The sequence below is a fragment of the Lacerta agilis genome, chromosome 1, assembly GCF_009819535.1.
Source record: "Lacerta agilis isolate rLacAgi1 chromosome 1, rLacAgi1.pri, whole genome shotgun sequence".
Taxonomy (NCBI): Eukaryota; Metazoa; Chordata; class Lepidosauria; order Squamata; family Lacertidae; genus Lacerta; species Lacerta agilis.
In genome coordinates, this window is record NC_046312.1 from 124,254,529 (window position 1) to 124,277,025 (window position 22,497).

Sequence of the window (22,497 nt, forward strand, 5' to 3'; positions counted from 1 at the left end):
TTTTTTTCCAGGCGGAATCATTGTTACACCTCACACAATGGTGAGACCTGGGCAAGTGAGCAGGCTGTGATTCAGAGCCTTGTTATCTGGTTTAATGCAATCAGCTGAGAAGCAGGCTCACTCTGCTTATGCGACTGGATTTTTTTAACCAGACCTGCCATGGGTGGTAGATCTCCTGCAGCAGGCCAACACCAATCACCCTTCAGGTACACCACAGGAACAAAGGTGTCACCTCATATTGTATTTTTACTGGCTTTCTCTCGCTTTTTGTGTGGAGAGGTGTATAAGGTTATATTATCAGGTTGCATATGAACCTGAAGACATTCATTCCTACACCTTCTTAGGGTGACAACCAGATACTGGAGTAGTTCTTGGTTCTTTAGGTAAGAGATGAGGGAAGTAGGTGCTATGTGTACAAGGCATTCATTCTTATAGGTGGTGTTATTGCTTGGCTGTTGCTAGACAGACAGATATAGATATAGATGACAGAGATTCTGCCTATCTATCTGTCTATCTAATATACTGCCCTTCTTCCAAAGATCACAAGGTGGTTTAAAGCACAAAGTATAAAATAAAAACACAAATAAAGGTAAAGGGGCCCCTGACTGTTAGGTAGGTCCAGTCACGGACGATTCTGGGGTTGCGGCACTCATCTCGCTTTACTGACCGAGGGAGCTGGCATACAGCTTCCGGGTCATGTGGCCAGCATGACTATGCCGCTTCTGGCGAACCAGAGCAGCACACAGAAACACCGTTTACCTTCCCGCCAGAGCGGTACCTATTTATCTACTTGCACTTTGATGTGCTTTCGAACTGCTAGGTTGGCAGGAGCAGGGACCAAACAACGGGAGCTCACCCCGTCGCGAGGATTCGAACCGCCGACCTTCTGATCGGCAAGCCCTAGGCTCTGTGGTTTAACCCACAGCGCCACCCGCGTCCCAACCCCCTCCCCACAAATACATAATGTAATAAAACAGACAAAGAAAGAAAAAACCATTAACCTCCCTCCCACCCCACAAACACATTTAAAAGGCCATCGAGTGGCAGCCTAATAGTAGGGATAGATTATCTTCAACAGTAACCCTGAGTGAGAGGTGAGGGGGCATTATTGGCATTAAAGCTTTATTTAGGAGAGGGTCAGAGTCTCGTGGTGCAGACATGTGAGTCGGTGGTTGATGTTAGATTGAATTATAGGAGTGGTTGCGGTGAATGAATAGTTAACTGGAGGGCATGCTAGAAGACTGAGGTTTGAGTATGTTGGTTTATAACGTTTATCTGTTTCATTGTTCTGAGAGTGATTATGAAAGGGTGCTCTTGAATAGAAGTGGGTGGAATTTTCTGCTACAGTTAGATTAAACTGTCTTTATCACTGTATAGGAGGGGATAGGAATTTAATTAGATCAGTTTGTTTAACTATATGATTGACTAGTCATATGGTGCTTTTTATTTTGCTTAGTTGTCAATTATATTATTTAAAAATGTTGGTTTTATATTATGTAGTTTATTATAATTTGTAGTATTTTATTGCTATTTTTAGAGGTCATTTTGTTTAGTTGCTTACCTGCTAACTGTGTTCTAAAACTTAGCATTTTCAGTGTATTTCTGTAGCTTATGCCGATATTAGACAGTGCCCTGACTGGTTGTTAATTGTGATGTTCTATAATGTGATTTTTTTCCAGTACTTTATTATTTATACCCTATGTTTTAAAATATACTGACAACTGTTTAAAATCTCCCCCTCCAAAGTATAAGGGATACACGACTTGCCTAAATAAATTAAATAACAAGAGAGTTTTAATCATCAGTTGGTTTTACATTTATGCCAATTACAGAATATAAGTTTGTTAACAGTAACTGCATCTATGCCTCAACCAGCAAAGTATTGTTTACCCCCTGCAGCCTCCTGTGCCCACCAAAATCTGTTTGAGGGTCCCCCAACCCTCAAGAACAGACTGGGGGCTCCCAGAAAGGGGAACTGGCAACAATCATTTCCTACCCTTCTGCCCATTAGCAGATGTCTCTGTGGACAACAGCACAAGATGCCCCAACTGGATTCCACACATATACCATCTTAACACATTGTTACATCTGCAGTATAGCCAAGATAAAAATTCCAGGTTCTCCATTCCAACTGATTTTGGCCACTGATATTAGCACTAGAATGTTCTTCCACTCTACAACATACTAGAGTGTTCTTCCTTCAGCATGGTCTCCATAATTTACCAAACTGAATTTCATTGTCTTAAGTCTACGTATCAACATAAAACTATCAACACAAAAAGATGACAAACATGATGCATCTTCATAAGGCAATTTCAAGAAGATGACTAAAAACAATGATTTTAATAGACTGCCCAAGCTCATGTGGACACCATGCAATTGGCTACAAAAAGCTATTTTTCTTTGTCATTTACTATGGGGCTTCATAGGTATGGCTCATAGCCTGTGTTTTCAAACTGTACACCAACATCTTTGTACACAACCTTTGTCAGAGTTTAAGGGGACTGCTTTTAAGACTTATAAGCTTCTCATCAATGTGTCCATGTGGTCTATAGTGCCATTGAAATATGCATAGGAAGAAGATCTCAGGATAAAAATAGATGATTCCAATTTAGAATGTTTGTGGACCCACCTGCCCCTGAAATCTATTTCTGCTAGAATTAAGAAAGCAGTTCTCAATATTGCATTTCATTGGCACTGGATCCTGGTGAAACATCATAGTATTAATCCAAATATACTTCCACTGTGCTGGGGGGGTTGTGGGTAAAACTGTACATATGTTAAGCATTACAATGATTTCCCCCCCCCCCTGCAATTTCGGGCAACTCCTAAACCCAGATCCCCATTTCCCACTACTGTCAAAAGATAGTGAGTTATTTTTTCTGTGTAAAACAAGGAATTTGTTGCTTTATTGCTGGCAACAGTACAGGCACATATAGCACGCCACTGTAAATGCAAAATAGGGTTGTGAAAGAAAGGATGGTTGGACAGGATCTGGTCTGTGGCACTCTCAGAAAAGCTCACTTACCATAACAGACTGGGTCCACAGCACTTCAAAACAGGATTGTTTTGAAACAATTTGGTTTCTGTTTTTATGTTGTGTTAACAGAAAATCAACTGTCAGCCCCCCAGTTACTCTGGTATCACTTTGGAGAGGACTAATTCTTCCGCATGATGATAAGCTTAAAACAATAATCTACCATCTACTTGCTCATATTAATCATTCCCTCTACATCATCTTGTATTCAGTTACAGAAAATGTGTATTATGCTTTTCTCTCTGTCTTGCGTTTTTACTTTTTTATCACTCTCAAACTGTATATGTTCAATAAAAACATTAGGGGGGAAATTATATACTGCCCAATAAAAAGGTAAAAGGTAAAAGTAAAGTACCCCTGGACAGTTAAGTCCAGTCAAAGTCGACTATGAGGTTGTGGTGCTCATTTCACTTTCTGGCCGAGGGAGCCAGAGTTTGTCCACAGTTTTCTGGGTCATGTGGCCAGCATGACTAAACTGCTTCTAGCAGAACGGAACACTGTGATGGAAACCAGAGCGCACGGAAACGCTGTTTGTTTACCTTCCCACCGCAGCGGTTACCTATTTATCTACTTTCACTGGTGTGCTTTTCAAGTGCTAGGTTGGCAGGAGCTGGGAAAGGGCAACGGGAGCTCACCCCGTTGCAGGGCTTCGAACCACCAACCTTCTGATCGGCAAGCCCAAGAGGCTCAGTGGTTTAGACCACAGGACCACCCGCATCCCTACTGCTCAATAACAAAGGTGTCAACTAAGAGGTTTACAGTAAAAATTAAAACCATTATATAAAAGTGAGACATAAACATGAAATAGAAAATGGCTACTGGCCAGTATAGAAACGTAATAAGAAAGTAAGTAAATGGCTTGTGCACCATACACTAAAAGATTATCATCCTAACTACAGGTCTCTGTGGTCTCTAAGACTGACCGAGAAGAACACTCTCCTGACTGACAACGTCATCTGTGTGCCAAATGCAAACAAATAGCTGCACTGAGCTACTTTGATGACTGCTTCACATCTAAACTTCCTCAAGATATTTTGAGCTGTAGATGACAGTCAATAAAAGTCTCTACTTGTCCAGAGTACATAATTTGCAATAGTCTAATAATATGCACCACTGTGTTGTGTGAACCCAGCAACTACTGACATAATTGTTGTATGTGCTCTTCTTCATAATTGGAACTAAAGTAGTTTATCCTTAGAATGAATGGCTTAGAGACTAGAGTGTTTCAACAAAAGACAGATCTTGACAGAAATTTTTCACTCTGGATCAACCAACATATCCACATTTTATTTAAATTAAAGACAGCTGGAAGGTTTTATGAAGCAAGGATAAAAATAGGCACCTATCCAGTTGACAGAGGGATACCCCTGCCAAACTGTTTCCCTTGTGAAACAATCAGCTGCTCAGTGGTACTTGATCCATTCTCAAGAAAATTTTTTAAAGGGTTATGGAAAATGCATCTTGCATACAAGTGCCAAAATGAAGCAAACTCCCTAAACTAGTTAAATATCTCATTTTATATAAAACTAAATTATATATGCCTGAGGAGAAAGAGAAGGATTGTACTATGTTCAGAGCAATCAACCAGGATGTAGGATTAATAGCTTTTATTGCAATATTTTTAGAAAATGTGGAGGGTGAAGAGGAATAATTAGATCCTTGTATCTCATCTATTTGTAACAGAAAGAGAGAGCATACTTTAATACATAGGCAAAGCCACTTGCTGTTAAGAACAACTTTTCAAAAGCAAAATCTTTCAGAGTGCTCTTTCCCCTGTTTCGCCGCATCCTATTATGATGGTTTGAACTTCATATTTTGAAGAGTTATTACATCTTATAGTCAAACACTATTAAAGGTAAGCAGGATTATTCTGGTTAGGACACGACAGACAAGACAGCTTGCACACTCATGCGCCCCTGTCCTCCCAGTGCAAATGGCTTAGATTTTTATGAGAAGTCAAACGCTTTAGCAACAGTACAGTCGTACCTCGTTTTGAGTCTGTCCTGTTTAGGGCCCATTTCATCGAATGTCCGCGGGAAACCTGGAAGTACCAGAACGGGTTACTTCCGGGTTTGCCGCTCGCACACATGCAGAAGCGCTAAATTGCGCATGCGCGGAGCGGCGCTTTATCAAGCGTCCCTTTCGTCGAGCGTCCGGGGCTCCGGAATGGATCCCGGACGCCAAAGGAGATACGACTATATGCGCAGCATGTGAAAGGTTGTAAATGGAAGCAGTTCAAGACTAACAAGAGGAGATAGAGTAAGATGGGGGGATTTCCTTAGATTTATTTGAATCAGACTGTCTATGGGCCAAGAGTAGCTTTCACCATAACAAAACAAAACCACTCCATAGTTATGTAGAGAAAAACCTGAAAATACATAATACTAAAACCTGAGCAGCAAAATAATAAAACAATGTGACAAACATGAAATAAAAGTCATAGAAGTGTTTTGCTATTACTGTATTGGCATAACACTGAAGCTGTCCTTGAAGCAGATAATGGTGACCACAACTTCTAGGATTAGTCAAAATGTTTGAGAAAACACTGTACTGTACTTTAGCTTTGTGGATTTCTGAATGGTAGCAACACATAGTATTCTCATGGAATCAAGTTCTCTTTCATTTTCATCTATAACTTCCTGCCCCACTGACACAGAATACGGTATGTTGCATGTGTATTGCCATTTTGTTGCTCCACCTGAGTCATTTACACTACAGTATTTTGGTTTCCTTCCTGCTCCACCCCACTAAGGTTGCTCCCACCCCAGTAAAAGCTATTCATTAATGACAGCCATCGTCTCTCATAATTTTACTAGGGCCATAGGTTCTATTTGTTTTGTAGCCTACTTCAATCCTTCAAAATTGAACCAACCCTCCAACTTTAAGGCTCATGTAAGCAAAAGGAACTGTAGTCAGAGATGAGGAAGGGGGTGCAGCATTTGACACAAGAATTGTTACCTTAGTAAAGAAGTTATCAATCACTGATCAATATTAGGTAGCAGGCAGACTTGCTCTTAAAGTTCTATTCATCTTACAGATACAATAACATATATTGGCATGGGAGTGGGCAGAGAAGGGAACTGTAGAATGAGAGGATAGAAATGAGGGCGCCCTGGGTGCAAGGGAGAGTTGGGAAAAGGAGGCGGCAGAGAAAAGGGGACTGAATTTTATAAGGGTGTGTGCACAAAGGGGGCTGCATATAGGAGAGAGGATCAGGCATGGAAATGGGGGTGAACTGTGCACAAGGGAAAGTTGAAAAAAGCAAGGGTGGCTTTTTAAAAGAGTAATTGCCACCTGAACTTTTCCCTTGGTAAGCACCTGAGCAACAAACCGAAACTAACCTTGCTCCTGGAACCACCAAAGTCACGTGCATATCCACCCAAGCACAACTCTGTGTTTAGCTTAGACACATCATGGCTGGGGTAAGGAAACTTTTCAGCTCAAAGGCTGCATTACCCTCTGGGCAACTTTCCAGAGCCCACATGCCAGCAGTGGGTGGGACTACAGACAAAGGTGAGTGGAGCAATCAACATGAATTTTAACTTTGTGCAGTGGGCTAGTTTCTACACAGATCCCCGCAAGGGACACCTGCGTATTCCTGCATTGCAGGGGGTTGGACTAGATGATCCTCAGGATCCCTTCCAACTCTACAATTCTATGAGTCTGTTGCATGTCTATGCTGAATTTTTTTTGTCCTTGTATTGCTTCTTTTATATCTTCTATTGAATTACACTGCATTACAATTTGAATTCTATGGAATGCAAATTGCGATACATACATTAGAAAAAACAAAAATGCAATAAAAATGCAATTAAAAATCATAACGGCATCTAGCATAGTGCACTGCAATTGCTACAATAGGCAGAAAAATCATTAAATGGTCCACCGAGACCATCAGCAATTTTCAAGTGGCCCACAAAGGGAAAAGGTTTGGGAAACTGCATTATGCCATCCTTATTATGAGCAATTCACTTTTAAAGTTTAAAAAGTAGCTTTTAAAACAATGCAGGATGGTCTTCTAGTGAGAATGTTTTTTTGTGTTAATAGGCATAATAAAATGTGTATTTAAAGTAAAAAGAAAAAACTGAAAAATGTGACCTGGATAGTTTAATGGTTTTGTGGTTCTCATTCATCATTTTAAAAACATCTCTGACCTAGTTTTATGCTTCTAATATTTGATATGCTTTTGCCAAAGACACCAGATTACAATTCTTTTTTTGACAGAAAGGCAGTGCAACTGTTTGGAATGCTGAGCCATTACTAGATAATGCTAGCACCTAACATCCTATAGTCTCAGAAGGGATAAACTATAGACCATACCCACAGCAATCATATACAGTTGTACCTCCATTTATGTAACCCTCTGGTTACGTAAAATTCGGGATGCGCCCGCTGCAAACCCGGAAGTACTTTACCAGGTTTCGTCGTGCACGCATGCGCAGAAGTGGTCCTCAGGTTGCGGAAACCTCAGGACCTGACCGGACCTCCGGAATGGATCCCGTCCACAACCGGAGGTACCACTGTACACAACATTTTTAGAAAAATACAAAGGCCCTTGTTCACATAAACTAAGCTGCTGTTTGTTTAACAAAGCATGTCTGAACAACAAGCAGTCCCACAGGTGATCAAACAAACCATGGCTTTTTTCTCCAAAGCTTGATTTGTTTTCCAGTTGATCGTGCTTTGTAGCTAGATTGCGCATCTGGGTTGGGATGGGCAAAACAACCATGGCTATGGAAGAGTGCCAGGTTTACACGTATTTCCAAACCATAGTTAAAATAAACCAAATTAATAAACCAACAAAAAACATGGCTTCAGATTGTGGTTTTTAGCATGTCCATATTTATGTAGCTCATCAGAGTTTGGATAATCAAAAAACGATGGTGTTAGAAACTCAGGTATATAAGCTAATCACCAAATGGGACCTTAAACCTGGGTTACAGTCGCCACAACGGTATGTCTAGGCACCTGCCCCCCAGATATTATTATCATAATCACCATCATTTCTATACCGCTTTATGTTTTAAAGAACAAAAATCTCAAATAAATTTACATTAAAATATCAAATAAAACAATTCAAAATAAAACAAATTCAGGCTTCAAGGAAAAGATTTCAGATCCTTCTCTGTGACATTTTGCTTTTCCCATGTTTATTTGCCTACTTAATTTATATAGCTGCCCCATAGCAGAAATACTCTAGGAAGTCAGTGTGGTGTAGTGGTTAGAGTGTCAGATTAGGACCTGGGAGGTCAGAGTTCAAATCCCCACTCAGTCATGAAGCTCACTGGGTGACCTTGGGCAAGTCACAGCCTCACAGGGTCACTGTAGGGATTAACTGAGGAGGGGGGTGAACCATGTACTCCTTGGAGGAAAAGGTGGGATATAAATGCAATAAGTAAGCTCTTCTGCTTACCAGCTTAAGAAAGCTGGAGGGGTCAGCCAGAGAGAGCAGGCTTCCTCAAACTTGGCCCTCCAGATGTTTTGAGACTACAATTCCCATCATCTCTGACAACTGGTTCTGCTAGCTAGGGATCATGGGAGTTGTAGGCCAAAAACATCTGGAGGGCCGAGTTTGAGGAAGCCTGGGATAAGAGATGTCAGTCACCAACCTGGCAGAGACCTCCACGTAGTCACAATTGGAACTTTGCCAGTCACAAAACGGGCCTGACGCCTAGCAATTATAATGCTTGCAGGATACCACCAATGGTTTTCCTACTGGATACAAGGATGAACTGTAAGTCTGGAAGGGCAAGTCTGATTTAAAAAAAATATAGTACTAGTGATATTGTGTCACATATGAGTCCAGAGCATGTACTGAACACACACACTCAAATGATGGACTAGCTTCCCCCCCACAGAAGTCCTAGATTTTTCTTCTTCAAATAAGCCTAGGTTTTTTCAAAGGAGAGGAGATGACATATGTTAGAAGTTGAGAGGCTGTGCAAACATGTGGCCTCAATATAAATAGTGAACAAATTGTAGAACAGGAGAGGGGAGAAATGAGGCTTGGAAAGAAAGAAAAAAGCTATTAACGCAATCCTTGCTAAGGTAGTGGTACACACAAGATGGCCCGGAGTCACATGTCACTGTTTCAATCCAGCCCTTTTTGCTAACATGGCGCTATGGTCTAAACCACAGAGCCTAGGGTTTGCCGATCAGAAGGTCGGCAGTTCGAATCCCCGCGATGGGGTGGACTCCTGTTGTTCAGTACCAGCTCCTGCCAACCTAGCAGTTCGAAAGTACGCCAAAAGTGCAAGTAGATACATAGGTACCACTCCAGCGGGAAGGTAAACGGCATTTCCGTGCGCTGTTCTGGTTCACCAGAAGTAGCTTAGTCATGCTGGCCACATGACCTGGAAGCTGTCTGTGGACAAATGCCAGCTCCCTCGGCCAGTAAAGCGAGATGAGCGCCGCAACCCTAGAGTTGTTCACGACTGGACCTAATGGTCAGGGGTACCTTCACCTTTACCTTTCCAAATGAACACTATCTGCATAGCTCATTTCCACCATGATGTTTGTGTAATGGAAATGCCATGATGTTTGTGTAATGGAAATGAAAGGGGATAGTCTGAAAAATAAAAAGGTGCAAAATATTTGACACACTATCCCAGGACTGCACCAAATGAAGAACCTGTGCAACAAGGAGAAAGGGTGGGGAAAGAGTGATAAATGGAGTAAGAAAAAGTGTTAAAAGTAGTGTGGCTAGACAAAGATGAAAACTACAGCAATCTGGTCTGCCTCATACATATAGAAATTATCAATGGCGGTATAAGGGTGTAACTCATGAGGAAACCAAGCTAGAGTCACAAGATTAAGACACTGGAACATATATCTGATGACAGAATGAACTTCTGTTAAAAAAAAAAAAAAACTTTGGTTGCTCATAATAGATCAAATGGTTTTAAGATACCACTTGAAAGGAAACAAACAACATCTTAAACAATAACACACTGATTATGGCATCACCTTTTGTGGACCGCAGTCCACTTAATCAGATGCACTGAGTGTAGTACAAGCATATATGAATATGGATGGAAGTGGAGATACAGTCATAACTCTGGTTGCGAACGTGATCCATGTGGGAGGCATGTTCGCAACCTGCAGCGTTCGCAGCCTGAAGTGCTTTGTCTGCGCACGACGCGATTTGGCACTTCTGTGCATGATATCATTTTGCGCTTCTGCGCATGTGCCGAAACCTGGAAGTAACCTGTTCTGGTACTTCTGGGTTCGGGACGGTCCGCAACTCGAAAACACGCAACCCGCAGCATTCATAACCCGAGGTATGACTGTACAGGGGAAGTGAAATTTAAAAGTACAGTGACCAAAATGGTAGTTTTGGGGATAACAAAAACATCATGGGCATCGGTAAATTAAACCTCATTTGGTGTACACATATCTGTAATTTGAATTCAAGCCACAGGTTACAAAACCGAATTGCCTGACAAAATATGATTTCACACTGGAGTTTCGCTATGAAGTTTCTTGGCTCTATTAGTTTGAAATGTCTTCCTACTGGTTTCTGCACATTGCCATTTCTGATATCATGTTTGTCTGCTTATTCTTAATACAGCGATTGATCAATTGTAGGATGCAGAAGGGCGCTGTTGGCAGATGATGGCATATAATATCAAATATTAAAATTTATAAAATCCTTAAAAATTTAAAAAAATTAAGTGATGCACAAAACAATATAAAAAAACAAGCAACATATCCCATAGGGAGAGGAGCAGGTAAATGAACCCATGATAATGTGACTGACATTATTAGACTCTGTAACAGTGTTGCCTGGGTAGATAAGGGGACAAAGCTGGCATGTGGTTTTTTGCAGTGTCTGGTTCTTGCATTTATGGCTTTTTTTACCTGGCCTCCTATTGCTGGTTTGTAACTGTACTGGTCTATTACCCAAGGTCTGCAAGATAGGAGTGTCATAAGAACAAACCATGGCAACATTTTCTGGGCCTCCACAAATGTAAACCAATCAATATATCTACATACCAAAAAAAGCATGCAGAGGAGTGTTTTGAAAATGTGATATGTGCAGAAAGCATGATCAAATCACATTCCTATTTCTCAAGTGGGAATAAGCTTCCTGAAGATATTATCATCATTAATGAGGGAGACAATGGAAGATAATATCTTTCCAGTTCTCAAATCAGGGATTTATCAAACTCCAGATAGCCAGAGGAAATAGCAAAACTAATTATGGTCTAAAGGCAGGATAGGTTAACAAAAAAAAAACCTAGGACTGAGTTTATACACAGCTGCTGATAAAAATGAGTAGTGAAAATAATCCAAAAGGTTTTCATTTAGCATTAAAAACGTTAAAATAAATGGTTTGAGTTGGATGTGTCTGACCCTGAGCCTGACACATCAATGGACATTAAGTCCCTAAAACCAAATGGTTGTGTCCTCTAGAATATTAAAAAGCAATAAAGTAAGCACAAATAATATCATTTAAGGGTGTTTTATACACAGGCAACCCATTTGTGCATAAGCCCACCCCCCATTCCAGCCTCTTTGAGGTCAAAAAGGACTCATGTGACGTCCTTGCACACCAATCGAACGTGCACAGAATGGTTGCTGCCCATATATTGGGGGGGGGGCAATGGAGGAGACAATGGAAAATAAACTATTTCTAGTTCTCAAATCAGGGATTTATCAAACTGTATCAGGTCTGGTGTCCGCCTGTTGTACAAATGTTCCAGGGAAGATTTGGTGCTGGAGGGGAGGAAAGAGAGAAAAGATATATGCTTGCCATATTTACACAGATTCCAGTTACTAGTCTTGTTCTTTGAGGAAGAATTGCCTCAACCTTGTTTGTATGTACCTGTTGCTACCCGGTTCCCTCACCTCCCTGCATCCTTGCTCCAAAGCTTAACTTCCTCTTGGTGGGGGGACAGGACTTCTCATTGGGTCCCAGTTCAAAATAGGGAAAAGGTCCAAAATTTCTCAGAGGTGGCAGTGTACGGCAATCCTACCTGCAGGGGAAACAGCAGCCACCAGGACAAGGTCAATGAGGAGTCTGGGTTCTAGCTGTGGCTGAAATAAAACACACTTCCTTTTTCAAAGTGGAGAGTAAAACGACTGGGAAGAAGTGGTGCCAGAAGTCAATGCCTTGGAGGGTGGTGGAGGTAGGAGTTCCCAGCCAAGGAACAGCTTCAAGAGCAGCCTGGTTTTTGTCTCCAAGCCTAACATACCCGCTCGGTGCCTCCTCAACAGCAGTAGTATCCTTTTCTTTCCTAAGTGTGGCCACCCCTGGGACTCACTGCTAGAGCTGATCCCAGTAGTTGTGCATGCTACTTCTCTGCCAAGGGCACTGCAAAAGTCAACCCCCCTCAACACCACTTGGTGGGACTCTGCATAGCTATTTGCTATGGAATTGCTCCGGGTTTCCCTTTCCTGAGCATAGTTTCACCTGTGATGCTGTCCTGAGCCCCCCAGCAACAACCCGATAATAATACCCTTAATTAAACATGCATCTCGTGCCTAAAACATTCGAATAACTGTATAACAACAGAGAAAGGATTAAAAAAAACCATATACAATAGAATTGCCATAATGTTTAAAATGCATTAGTGTTTGATAAATTAACCAACAAGTGAAATCAACAAACAGTTTCAACCCCATATGAATATTTTAGATTCCAGAAGAGATTACTGTATTTGCAGACTGATTCACAATGTGTTCAACAGGAATTGCAGTTTACTTCAAGTATGAATAAGATTTCAATCCCAGTTGTGGTCTCCCTCAGCAATATTCCCTACTCACGTGCACTTTCCCAAAACTGTCTCCTTAAAATTGCTTGTTCCTGGAATACCATTGTATTCTGGAATGCAGTGCAACATACAGAGAAGGGCTACATACCAAGTGAGGCATGGCAAAACAACTAGATCTATATTCTGTACACATAACCGTAAGAGAAACTGGCACATTAACAGCCCGCACTGTCAAATGTATTCACTGGAGAAAGACACTGAGACGCTGGAATCTGATTCAGCATTTTTCCAGATTCTTACACTTCTCCGCCCCTTCACTTACAAGGGTTTCTTCAGTAAGCGGAGGGCTATAATTTAACAGGCTACACAAGAGTGGCAAAACCGTTCAAATGTGATATGTACCTGCATTTCTACACACATATCTTTCACATCTCTGCAGCTTATTTTTTTATTGTTGTATATGTTCTCTTGGAACATGTATATATTCCCCGCTACTATTCTTCTGTCTCCCTTACACATTATCCCTTTCCAACTTTCAGTGTCACATTGTCCTTCCCAGAATTCACATGACTTCTGGGCTCTAGGCTACATTTTTTATAAACCACCCAGAAGACTTTGGTTGACGGAAAATCTAGAAATCTATTGAGTGAACTTTCAGATGCATCAGACGCATCACACTAAACTTGCCTTTGTTAATAACTGTGTGGGGTCTGGGGGTTTGTATGTTCTTACAATCAAGCAGTATAATTTTTTTATGAAATAATGAAAATAAAAGATAGATTTCTTACAGCTGCTGGTATTATGCGGATCAGTAACAGTGCTAGTTCAAGCAGGCACTTTCATTACCATTTCTGCATTATCTTAAGTTTTGCTTCTTTTTTGCACAAGAGGCCAGTATACATTATTGCAAAAACGGCAATTGCAGGGAACAAACATTATCAAACAGTTACATACAAAAAAAATGATTTCTCCTACTTCATCCTTCCCATTTCACCAATAATCCTCACCATGCACTAGAAACCTCTCCTCATCCTAACGGTAGCCACCAGCTGCGCCGGCAGGATGGATTCTCCAACACCATGCCAACCCCACTATTCTCTGTACAGCTATGCAAACACATTCTGAAAGGAAACATTTATTTCACGCCAATCCATGCTTGCAACCCCTTTGCCCTCAAGTTCTTAATTTGCGAGGCTTTCTCGAGAATTATTCCACACGGATTTGCATATCCTTGCAAGAGAGGAGCTATGTTGGTCTGCCAGCTCCACAGGGCGGAGTCCGCCCCCCCCCCTCCCCGCTGGCACTGCCTGAATGCCTCAGCCCTGAGCAAACCCTTCCTCTGACAGCCTCTAAGTCCGTTCTGAAAGCACGGCTAAGTGCTATTGCTTTCCTATTTTTACGTTCAAATCTCTGCCTATTTGACAGCAATCCTTGGGAATGCCACTGGGAGAGATTTCAGATTTTTGGGGGGAGGGGGAGAGCGGGGAGCTAACCAGAGTACTAGACCAACCCCCCCCCTCTCTCGAGCGCGCAACCTGCGCGTAACAGATTCCAGAAGGAAGGAGGGGTGTTAAGGGTGGAGGCTGGATCCACAAGCAGTTGGGTATAGCAACAGACAGAGAAGGGGTGTAATGCTGTTTTCTGCTGCAAGCCCATCCCTCCCCTCTCGCATGCGGGCTGGAGGAAAAGGGGACTGGCTCGCTGCGTTGCTTGCTCCGTGGAGACCCTTCCTGCATGCAGAAATGCGCTGTACATAAATACACCCAAGTCGTGCACCCCCCCAATAATTCAGAAAAGACCCTGCTGCACCCATTCTCCCAATGAAAACACGCACATATACATAGATATAGATATATAGATGTGGATATAGATATAGATATAGATGCAGATAGATATAGATATGGATATAGATATAGATTTGGATATATAGATGTGCCTATAAATAGATATAGATTTGGATATATAGATGTGGCTGTATATAGATATAGATTTGGATATATAGATGTGGCTATATATGTTGATATAGATACAGTATAGAGATGTGGCTATAGATGTGGATACAGATATAAGCTCATCCCGGGGGTTGGGTGGGGTGAGGCAGGGTGGGGTACGTTTCGAAACATGAATCCCTCTCCCAACACTTACTTAAGCTTTTTTGGGGGGGTGGGGGTGGGGGGTCGCGGGGGGCGGAGGAACACATTCATACCTATAACCGCCCCCTCCCCACGCTACGACCCACAAGCAGGGACAATAAAAACGGGAGAACCCTCCCCACCGAAGGGCGGAGGGGGGGGGGAGAGAGAGAAGGAAAAGCGCCTGGCGAAAAGGGGCGACAAGCGGGCGGCAAGGCCGAGGTGCTCCCTCGCCGGCCCCACCCCACCGCGCCCCCTTACAACACCCCACACCCCGGGGTAAGGTCGTGTGGCTCCGCCGCCTCTGCTGCTCCTGTGGGAGGAGGAGGCGGAAAAAGAAGCGCCCCCCAAAAAACCAACCCACTTTCCCTCACACCCACAACGCCGGGTTGTGTGGGGCGGGGAGGATTTCGGGGGTGGGGTGGGGAAGGTGTGGCGGCGCTTGGGGCTCCGGGGAGGGAAAGCAAGCGGGGCTCACCGTGGCGGCGGCGGCGGCGGCGGCTGTTGCTCCTGCTGGACACCCGGCGGCTGCTCCTCCTGCTCCTCCTCCTTTTTCCCTCAGCGCCCTCGCTCGGAGCGGCTGGGCTTGGCTGCGTCCTCCGCCCGCCCGCCCGCGGAAACCCCTCAAGCCAAGGCTGACGAGATTCCTTCCTTCCTCCGACGCCGCCTCACAATCTCTCTCTCTCTCTCACACACACACACACACAAGCCGCCCGCCAGCCGCAGCCACACCGCGCAGCCGGCCGGGCTCCCTCCTCCTCCTCCGCACCCGCGTCTCCTTCTCCTCCTCCTTCTCCTCCTCCTTCTTCTCCCCTCAGTCAAAAGCTCACTTCCGGCGCGCAGGCCTCGCCGCGCCTCCCCGCCTTTCTCCTCCTCCGGCGGCTTGCGGGAGCGGCAAGGAGATGCCTCTCGCCCGGCTGCGCTCCGACTGGGCCTCCCGCGCGAGTAGGAGGAGGAGGAACTAGCCTCGCCCTCTTCGCGGCCCTCCCGCTAATCCACGGAACGAGAGCTCCTCTGAGCATGCGAAGAGTTCCCCCGCCCCGCCCCTAGGAGCCAACTCCGGGGTCCCTCAGGCCACGCCTCCAATCAAATATTCGAAAGGGGCTTCGGCCCCTCCCCCCCAAAAAAACCAACAACTGTTGATGGGCCTTGCCGTTCAAATGGCATCATGCATGGGTTACTTGGGAAGGGGCTTACATGCTGCCCTCTCCTCCATAAAATAATGGTATTATTATTATTATTTATTTGTACCCCGCCCATCTGGCCGGGTCTCCCCAGCCACTCTGGGCGGCTTCCACCAAACATTAAAATACATTTAAAATATCACAGTTTAAAAACTTCCCTAAACAGGGCTGCCTTCAGGTATTTTCTGAATGTCAGGTAGTTGTTTATTCCCTTGACTTCTGATGGGAGGGCGTTCCACAGGGCGGGCGCCACTACCGAGAAGGCCCTCTGCCTGGTTCCCTGTAGCTTTGCTTCTCGCAGTGAGGGAACCGACAGAAGGCCCTCGGTGCTGGATCTCAGTGAATGAGATCTGAATGATGGGGCTGGAGACGCTCCTTCAGGTATACAGGACTGAGGCCGTTTAGGGCTTTAAAGGTCAGCACCAACACTTTGAATTGTGCTCGGAAACGTACTGGGAGCCAATGTAGATCTCTCAGGACCGGTGTTATGTGGTCCCGGCGGCCACTCCCAGTCACCAGTCTAGCTGCCGCATTCTGGATTAATTGCAGTTTCCGGGTCACCTTCAAAGGTAGCCCTACATAGAGCGCATTGCAGTAGTCCAAGCGGGAGATAACCAGAGCATGCACCACTCTGGCAAGACAGTCTGCGGGCAGGTAGGGTCTCAGCCTGCGTACCAGATGGAGCTGGTAGACAGCCGCCCTGGACACAGAATTAACCTGTGCCTCCATAGACAGCTGTGAGTCCAAAATGACTCCCAGGCTGCGCACCTGGTCCTTCAGGGGCACAGTTACCCCATTCAGGACCAGGAAGTCTCCCACACCCACCCGCCCCCTATCCCCCAAAAACAGTACTTCTGTCTTGTCAGGATTCAACCTCAATCAGTTAACCGCCATTATTATTAATACCCCGGTTTCTGGAATATGTGCCGAGGAATATGTGCAAAGGATGATGAAAGGTCTGGAAACCAAACTTCATGAGGAACAAACTTTTTAAAAAATTGTCCAGTAGCACCTTAAGAGACCCAACTAAGTTTGTTCTGGGTATAAGCTTTTGGTTGGGTGCATGCACACTTCTTCAGATACCAAATTTTGAGGAATAGTTGAGAAGGTTGGGTATCTTTAGCTTGGATAATAATAATAATAATACCCCACCCATCAGGCGGCTTACAGCACATAAAAAAGGTAAAGGAACCCCTGGCCATTAGGTCCAGTTGTGTCCGATTCTGGGGTTACGGCTCTGATCTCACATTACTGGCTGATGTTAAAATTTTCCCAATACAGGGTTCCAGTTGCCACATCTTTAAAAAAAGGCATATTTTTAATAGCTGGAAGAGGTTCAGAAAATGGCAACCAAAATGATCAAGGGGTTGGAGCAGCTCCCCTATGAGGAAAGATGAGAACATTTAAAAATGCTGAGAATGCGAAGAAGCTGGGACTGGATGACAGAGGCGTTATAAGATTATACACGATATGAAGAAAGTGGGATATAGAGAAAGAAAGAAGCTTTTCTGCACCTTCATAACACGAGAACCTGGGACCATGCAATGAAACTGGAAGTTGGAAGGACGAAAGGAGAGGTGCTTTGTTGCAACGTGCACAATTGAGCAATTACTGTTTTGTTACGTTTTTATATGTTCTGGAAGCCACCCAGAGTGGCTGGGGAAACCCAGCCAGATGGGCAGGGTATTATTATTATTATTATTATTATTATTATTATTATTATTCTGAGGTCTTGACTCCCAATTGATTTAAGTGACAGCCATCATTGCTGGGAATCACAAGTGTCCTGCTTGTGGCGTTCACCTAGGCATCTGGTTAGCCACTGTGACAACAGGATTCTGGACTAGATAAGCCTTTCTTTATTCTGATCCAGTAGAGCAGCTATAGTAGGATCTGGGAGTAAACAAGAAGCCAGGGTAAGGATTTTAAGGAGGGACACCGTGGTCGAGCGATGAGGAGAGATGTGAATAATTTTAGCAGCAGAGTGTTGGATGGACTTAAGTGGATAACAGCGAGATAACAGAAGACCAGAGGAAAGGAGATTGCAGCAGTCAAAGTGAGAGATTAAAATTCTGCCCATTCCTGTGCTCATGCAGGAAAGGCATATGAAGTACTACACTTCATTGTGAATTCACTAACCTAGATAACTAACTACCTCCCAGTTCTTTTCCTTTTTGGTGTGTGATTTGAATCAGTAAATAGCGTTAGAAGACATGAGGCAGAAATTTTGCATCTTTACCTGCCTTGGCCATAATAAGAAAACGACATTGGCATCGTTCATTCAGGCATAACTCGCTCTACGCGGGGCTGCCCCTAAAACTGACCCAGAAACTCCAGCGGGTGCAGAATGCCGCGGCGAGGCTCCTTGCGGGTCTTTGCCGCGGGACCACATTCATCCAGTGCTTTACCAGCTGCACTGGCTCCCGGTGGAGTACAGGATCAGGTTTAAGGTGCTGGTTTTGACCTTTAAAGCCCTATGCGGTTTAGGACCCTCGTATTTAAGGGACCGCCTCTCCTGGTATGTCCCATGTAGGACCTTAAGGTCCTCAAATAATAATCTTTTGGAGGTCCCGAGCAACAAAGACGTTAGGTTGGCCTCAACTAGGGCCAGGGCCTTCTCAATATTGGCCCCGACTTGGTGGAACAGCCTATCACAAGAGACCAGGGCCCTGCGGGATTTGGCATCTTTCCGCAGGGCCTGCAAGACGGAGCTGTTCCACCTGGCCTTTGGGTTGGTTTCTGTTTAATATTTATGCTTCATCTTTTATTGGTGGGATATTTTGAAATTGAGACCTGCAGTTTTAATTGAATTTTAAATTTGTATTTTAATCTGTTATTTTAAATTGATCGTTTTTATGTTTCTTGCTGTGATTTTAATTGATGTTAGCCGCCCTGAGCCCGGTTTTCTGGCTGGGAAGGGCGGGGTATAAATAAAATTATTATTATTATTATTATTATTATTCAAAGAACTTCAGGTGCATTAAATGTGTCTAGAATTGTGGTCTTAGTGAGTTCAGGCAGAGGCGACATTCAAGCCAGGGACTTCCTGATCCTTAGCACATTAAGTGCACTGTCTAAGCACTAAACCACACTATGGGCATTACGGCGTTTATCACCTGTTGTTAATAGGCAATGCATTCATTTTAAATTAACTTTGGGCATGCAGCCGTCACCGGCCAGCTCAGGCTCAGTCATAAATGAAAAGGAAATGGAGACACTTCCTGAAGCAGGCGGGGAGAAGGGGCAAGGAGAGTCCTCTAGCAGCTGTGACCCACTTGCTAGAGTGGCATGAAACAGCCCTGCCTTCTGTTCCAGCCTGCTCAATGGGCAGTGCCAAATCAGAGGGGGACACACCCATGGACAACTGCGGGCAGGCTGGCCAAGTGAGACATGAGAGGGCAACACCCAGGGAGCACTGCCCAAGCGAGAATAAACACCCTCCAGGCAAGAAATGAAAACGTAGACCAAGACACACCCAGCAGCAGCTGGTGTCATGAACGATTCAGTGTACAGCTGGCTAGATAATGAAAACAAACAATGCCGTTGGTGATTGTAAAAAACAACAACAACCCAGCATTTATAAAGCACTTTTTAATATGTGCAAGTTGCTTCATGTATCATCTCAGCATTCTTAATAACAGCTCTGTGGGGCATGTTCAGGTTCATTGCTATGTTATTGATGGGGCATCGGGCATAGCTAATGATCAATAAATGGTATTGCCGTGGTGGCATCGGGAAGGTAGGTCAGGATTTCCTCATGCTCGCTCTGAAGCATGTTGCAGCTGCTATCGCTGCCTCCCAGCATTGACTTAAGAACATGTCTCTAAGGGGGGGGGGTATTGCAGAGTACAAAGGTTTACCTGATTTACGATAAAAATCACATCGATGGGCTCTGGCCTCCTTTCCTAGCAACGGAATGATTATGGTTGGTAAAGGATGTGATGTGGAGCTTGGGGCTATGAGATGGAGACGCTGAGAATCAGGATGTCATTCCTTTAGAATAGGGTGGTGCATTTGTCTGCCTGATTTGCCAGGTCTGAAAACTGCTGCTCATGCTGTATATTATGACACGAGAAGGCATCCATATTTAGTGGTGTTCCCTCTTGGTTGGAGCATAGGGTCTGCATAAGTGAACAATTGTTCATTCTCTCTCATTCTCTCTCTCTCTCTCTCTCCATTTATTCACATTGTGACAAAATAAAAAATTCTTTCCAGTAGCACCTTAGAGACCAACTGAGTTTGTTCTTGGTATGAGCTTTCGTGTGCATGCACACTTCTTCAGATACACTGAAACAGAAGTCACCGGACCCTTATATATAGTGAGAGAGTGGGGAGGGGTATTACTCAGAAGGGTGGTGGGAATGGGTGATCAGCTGATAGGTGTGGAAAACCTGTTGACGACTCTTAACGGCTGCAATTAGTCTTGCAGGGAAAGGCAAGGGGTGAGATGGCTAAAGATAGCTTTGTCATGTATAATGAGATAAGAATCCAATGTCTTTGTTCAGACCAGGTTTCTCCATGGTTTTAAGTTTGGTGATTAGTTGCAATTCAGCCACTTCTCGTTCCAGTCTATTTCTGAAATTTCTTTGTAATAAGACAGCTACTTTGAGATCTTTTATAGAATGTCCTGGGAGATTGATTTTATAGAATGTCCTGGGACATTGTGACAGATCTTCTTGATAAAACAACCAAGATATTGACCAGTAAAGTCAATGGTTGAGGGTGATGGGAGCTTATAGGACTGGGCTACTTCTCATTTGTTTTAAACATCCTCAAGAAACCTTGCTTTCCTGGTCATAATAGAGGGATTTGTTTTTATTTATTTTAAAATCTGAATAAAATCACTGTCAGGGCTATAATGATTTCGGATCACTGGGACAAGCTTCCGGGGGGGGGGGGCGGTCAGTCGCAGGCTCTTCTAGACTACATATTGCAATATGTCCTTTGATATAATTAAAGGCCCTCCCAAGATGACTGCGATAACTCTGAGGCAGAACTAGGCTTAGGGGAAAGCAAAGTGTGTTTATCAGGGCCTGCAGATTGTTCAGCCTAAATCAGTCTGGCACAACTTCCAAGCCAAACACAGCCTGTCCTTAATGTTTTGTGTCATGTCCTAGTCAGTGCTTACCAAGCGCTGTTGTTATATTCCCCAGCAGACAGGGTTTTTTTCCCTTCCATTTTTATTGTGCCTCTGGTGGACTACTGTACATAATTGTTTGGATTAGAAGGTCACAAGCTGCTGTGCAGTCTTGGGCAAAGTGAAAGGCGGAAGATTCTCAACTAGGTGTGTCTGCAAATATTTCACCAGTTCAATATCTGCCTCCGTACTTTCTCTTTTGGGCATGCTGCTAGAGTTAACTGTCCAAGTGGAAAAAATCTCTATTCCCCGCCAATTTACTGTGTTTTTTAAATTTTCATATGATCTTAATTCTAATTTGTTGTTTCTTTTCTCCAATAACTCTAGGTATGTCACCATTTGGACATTAAATCACCACATCTTCTCGCTTGGGCCTCTAATGGGGAGTTCCACCATGGCACACGTTGTTCCAGTAAATGTTTGTGTTTCAACCAAACTTTCAATAAAGAGCCTCTTATGATGTGGTCTGAGAAGTCTTTGTGAATCTTATACTTATCATAGTTTAGATATGCATGCCATCCGAACCTCAGATTGAATCCTTCTAGATCAAGCAATTCCAGGTTGTCAAGTCGACACCACTCAGCTAACCAGGTAAGGCAGGCGGCATCATAATACAAAATTATATCTGGCAATGCCAGTCCTCCTATTACTTTGATATCAATCATATTAAGATGTTTAATTCTAGGTCGCTGGCCTTGCCATATATATCTCACAATACCCCTCTGCCATTCCTTCAGTTTGTCTTCCCCCCCAAGTATTGGAATCGTCTGGAATAAGAACAAAAGCTTAGGAAGCACCATCATTTTCACCGTTGCTACCCTTCCTAATAAAGACAATTTAAGTTTGCTCCATTTCTCCATATTGTATTTTATATTATTCCAGGTTGGAATATAGTTATTCTGGAACAAGTCTATATTTTGGGGGGTAATCCACACTCCTAAATATTTAGCTTTCTGGCATACCTTTATGCCTGTAATCTTTTCCAACAGCTCTATATCCTTCTCTATCATATTCTTTACAAGCATTTTTGTTTTTACTTTGTTTAGTTTGAATCCTGCCAGACTTCCATATTCTTCTATAATTTCTATAGCCCTCACTATGCTTTCCTGCGGTGTTTCTGTTGTAAGGATTAGATCGTCCGCAAAGGCTTTTATTTTATATGTTCTTCCTAGATTTTCAACATAACAGCTAGCGCAGTGGAAATGGTGGACTGTTATGCTTTGGTTACAGCTTATTTCTATGATGCCTCTCAGCGCACGTGCAAAATTCAAACAATACCAAAACAAAAATT

General features: G+C 43.6%; 1 protein-coding gene across 1 annotated transcript in view; it reads right to left on the minus strand.

The window, feature by feature from the left end:
• Positions 1 to 15,436, minus strand: part of RAPH1 (Ras association (RalGDS/AF-6) and pleckstrin homology domains 1) — a 71,479-nt gene extending 56,043 nt beyond the window's left edge. Inside the window, exon 1 of the mRNA XM_033169986.1 lies at positions 15,364 to 15,436. The gene's annotated coding sequence lies outside the window, so the exon portion shown is untranslated. The remainder of the gene's footprint in view (positions 1 to 15,363) is intronic.
• Positions 15,437 to 22,497: the final 7,061 nt, after the last annotated feature.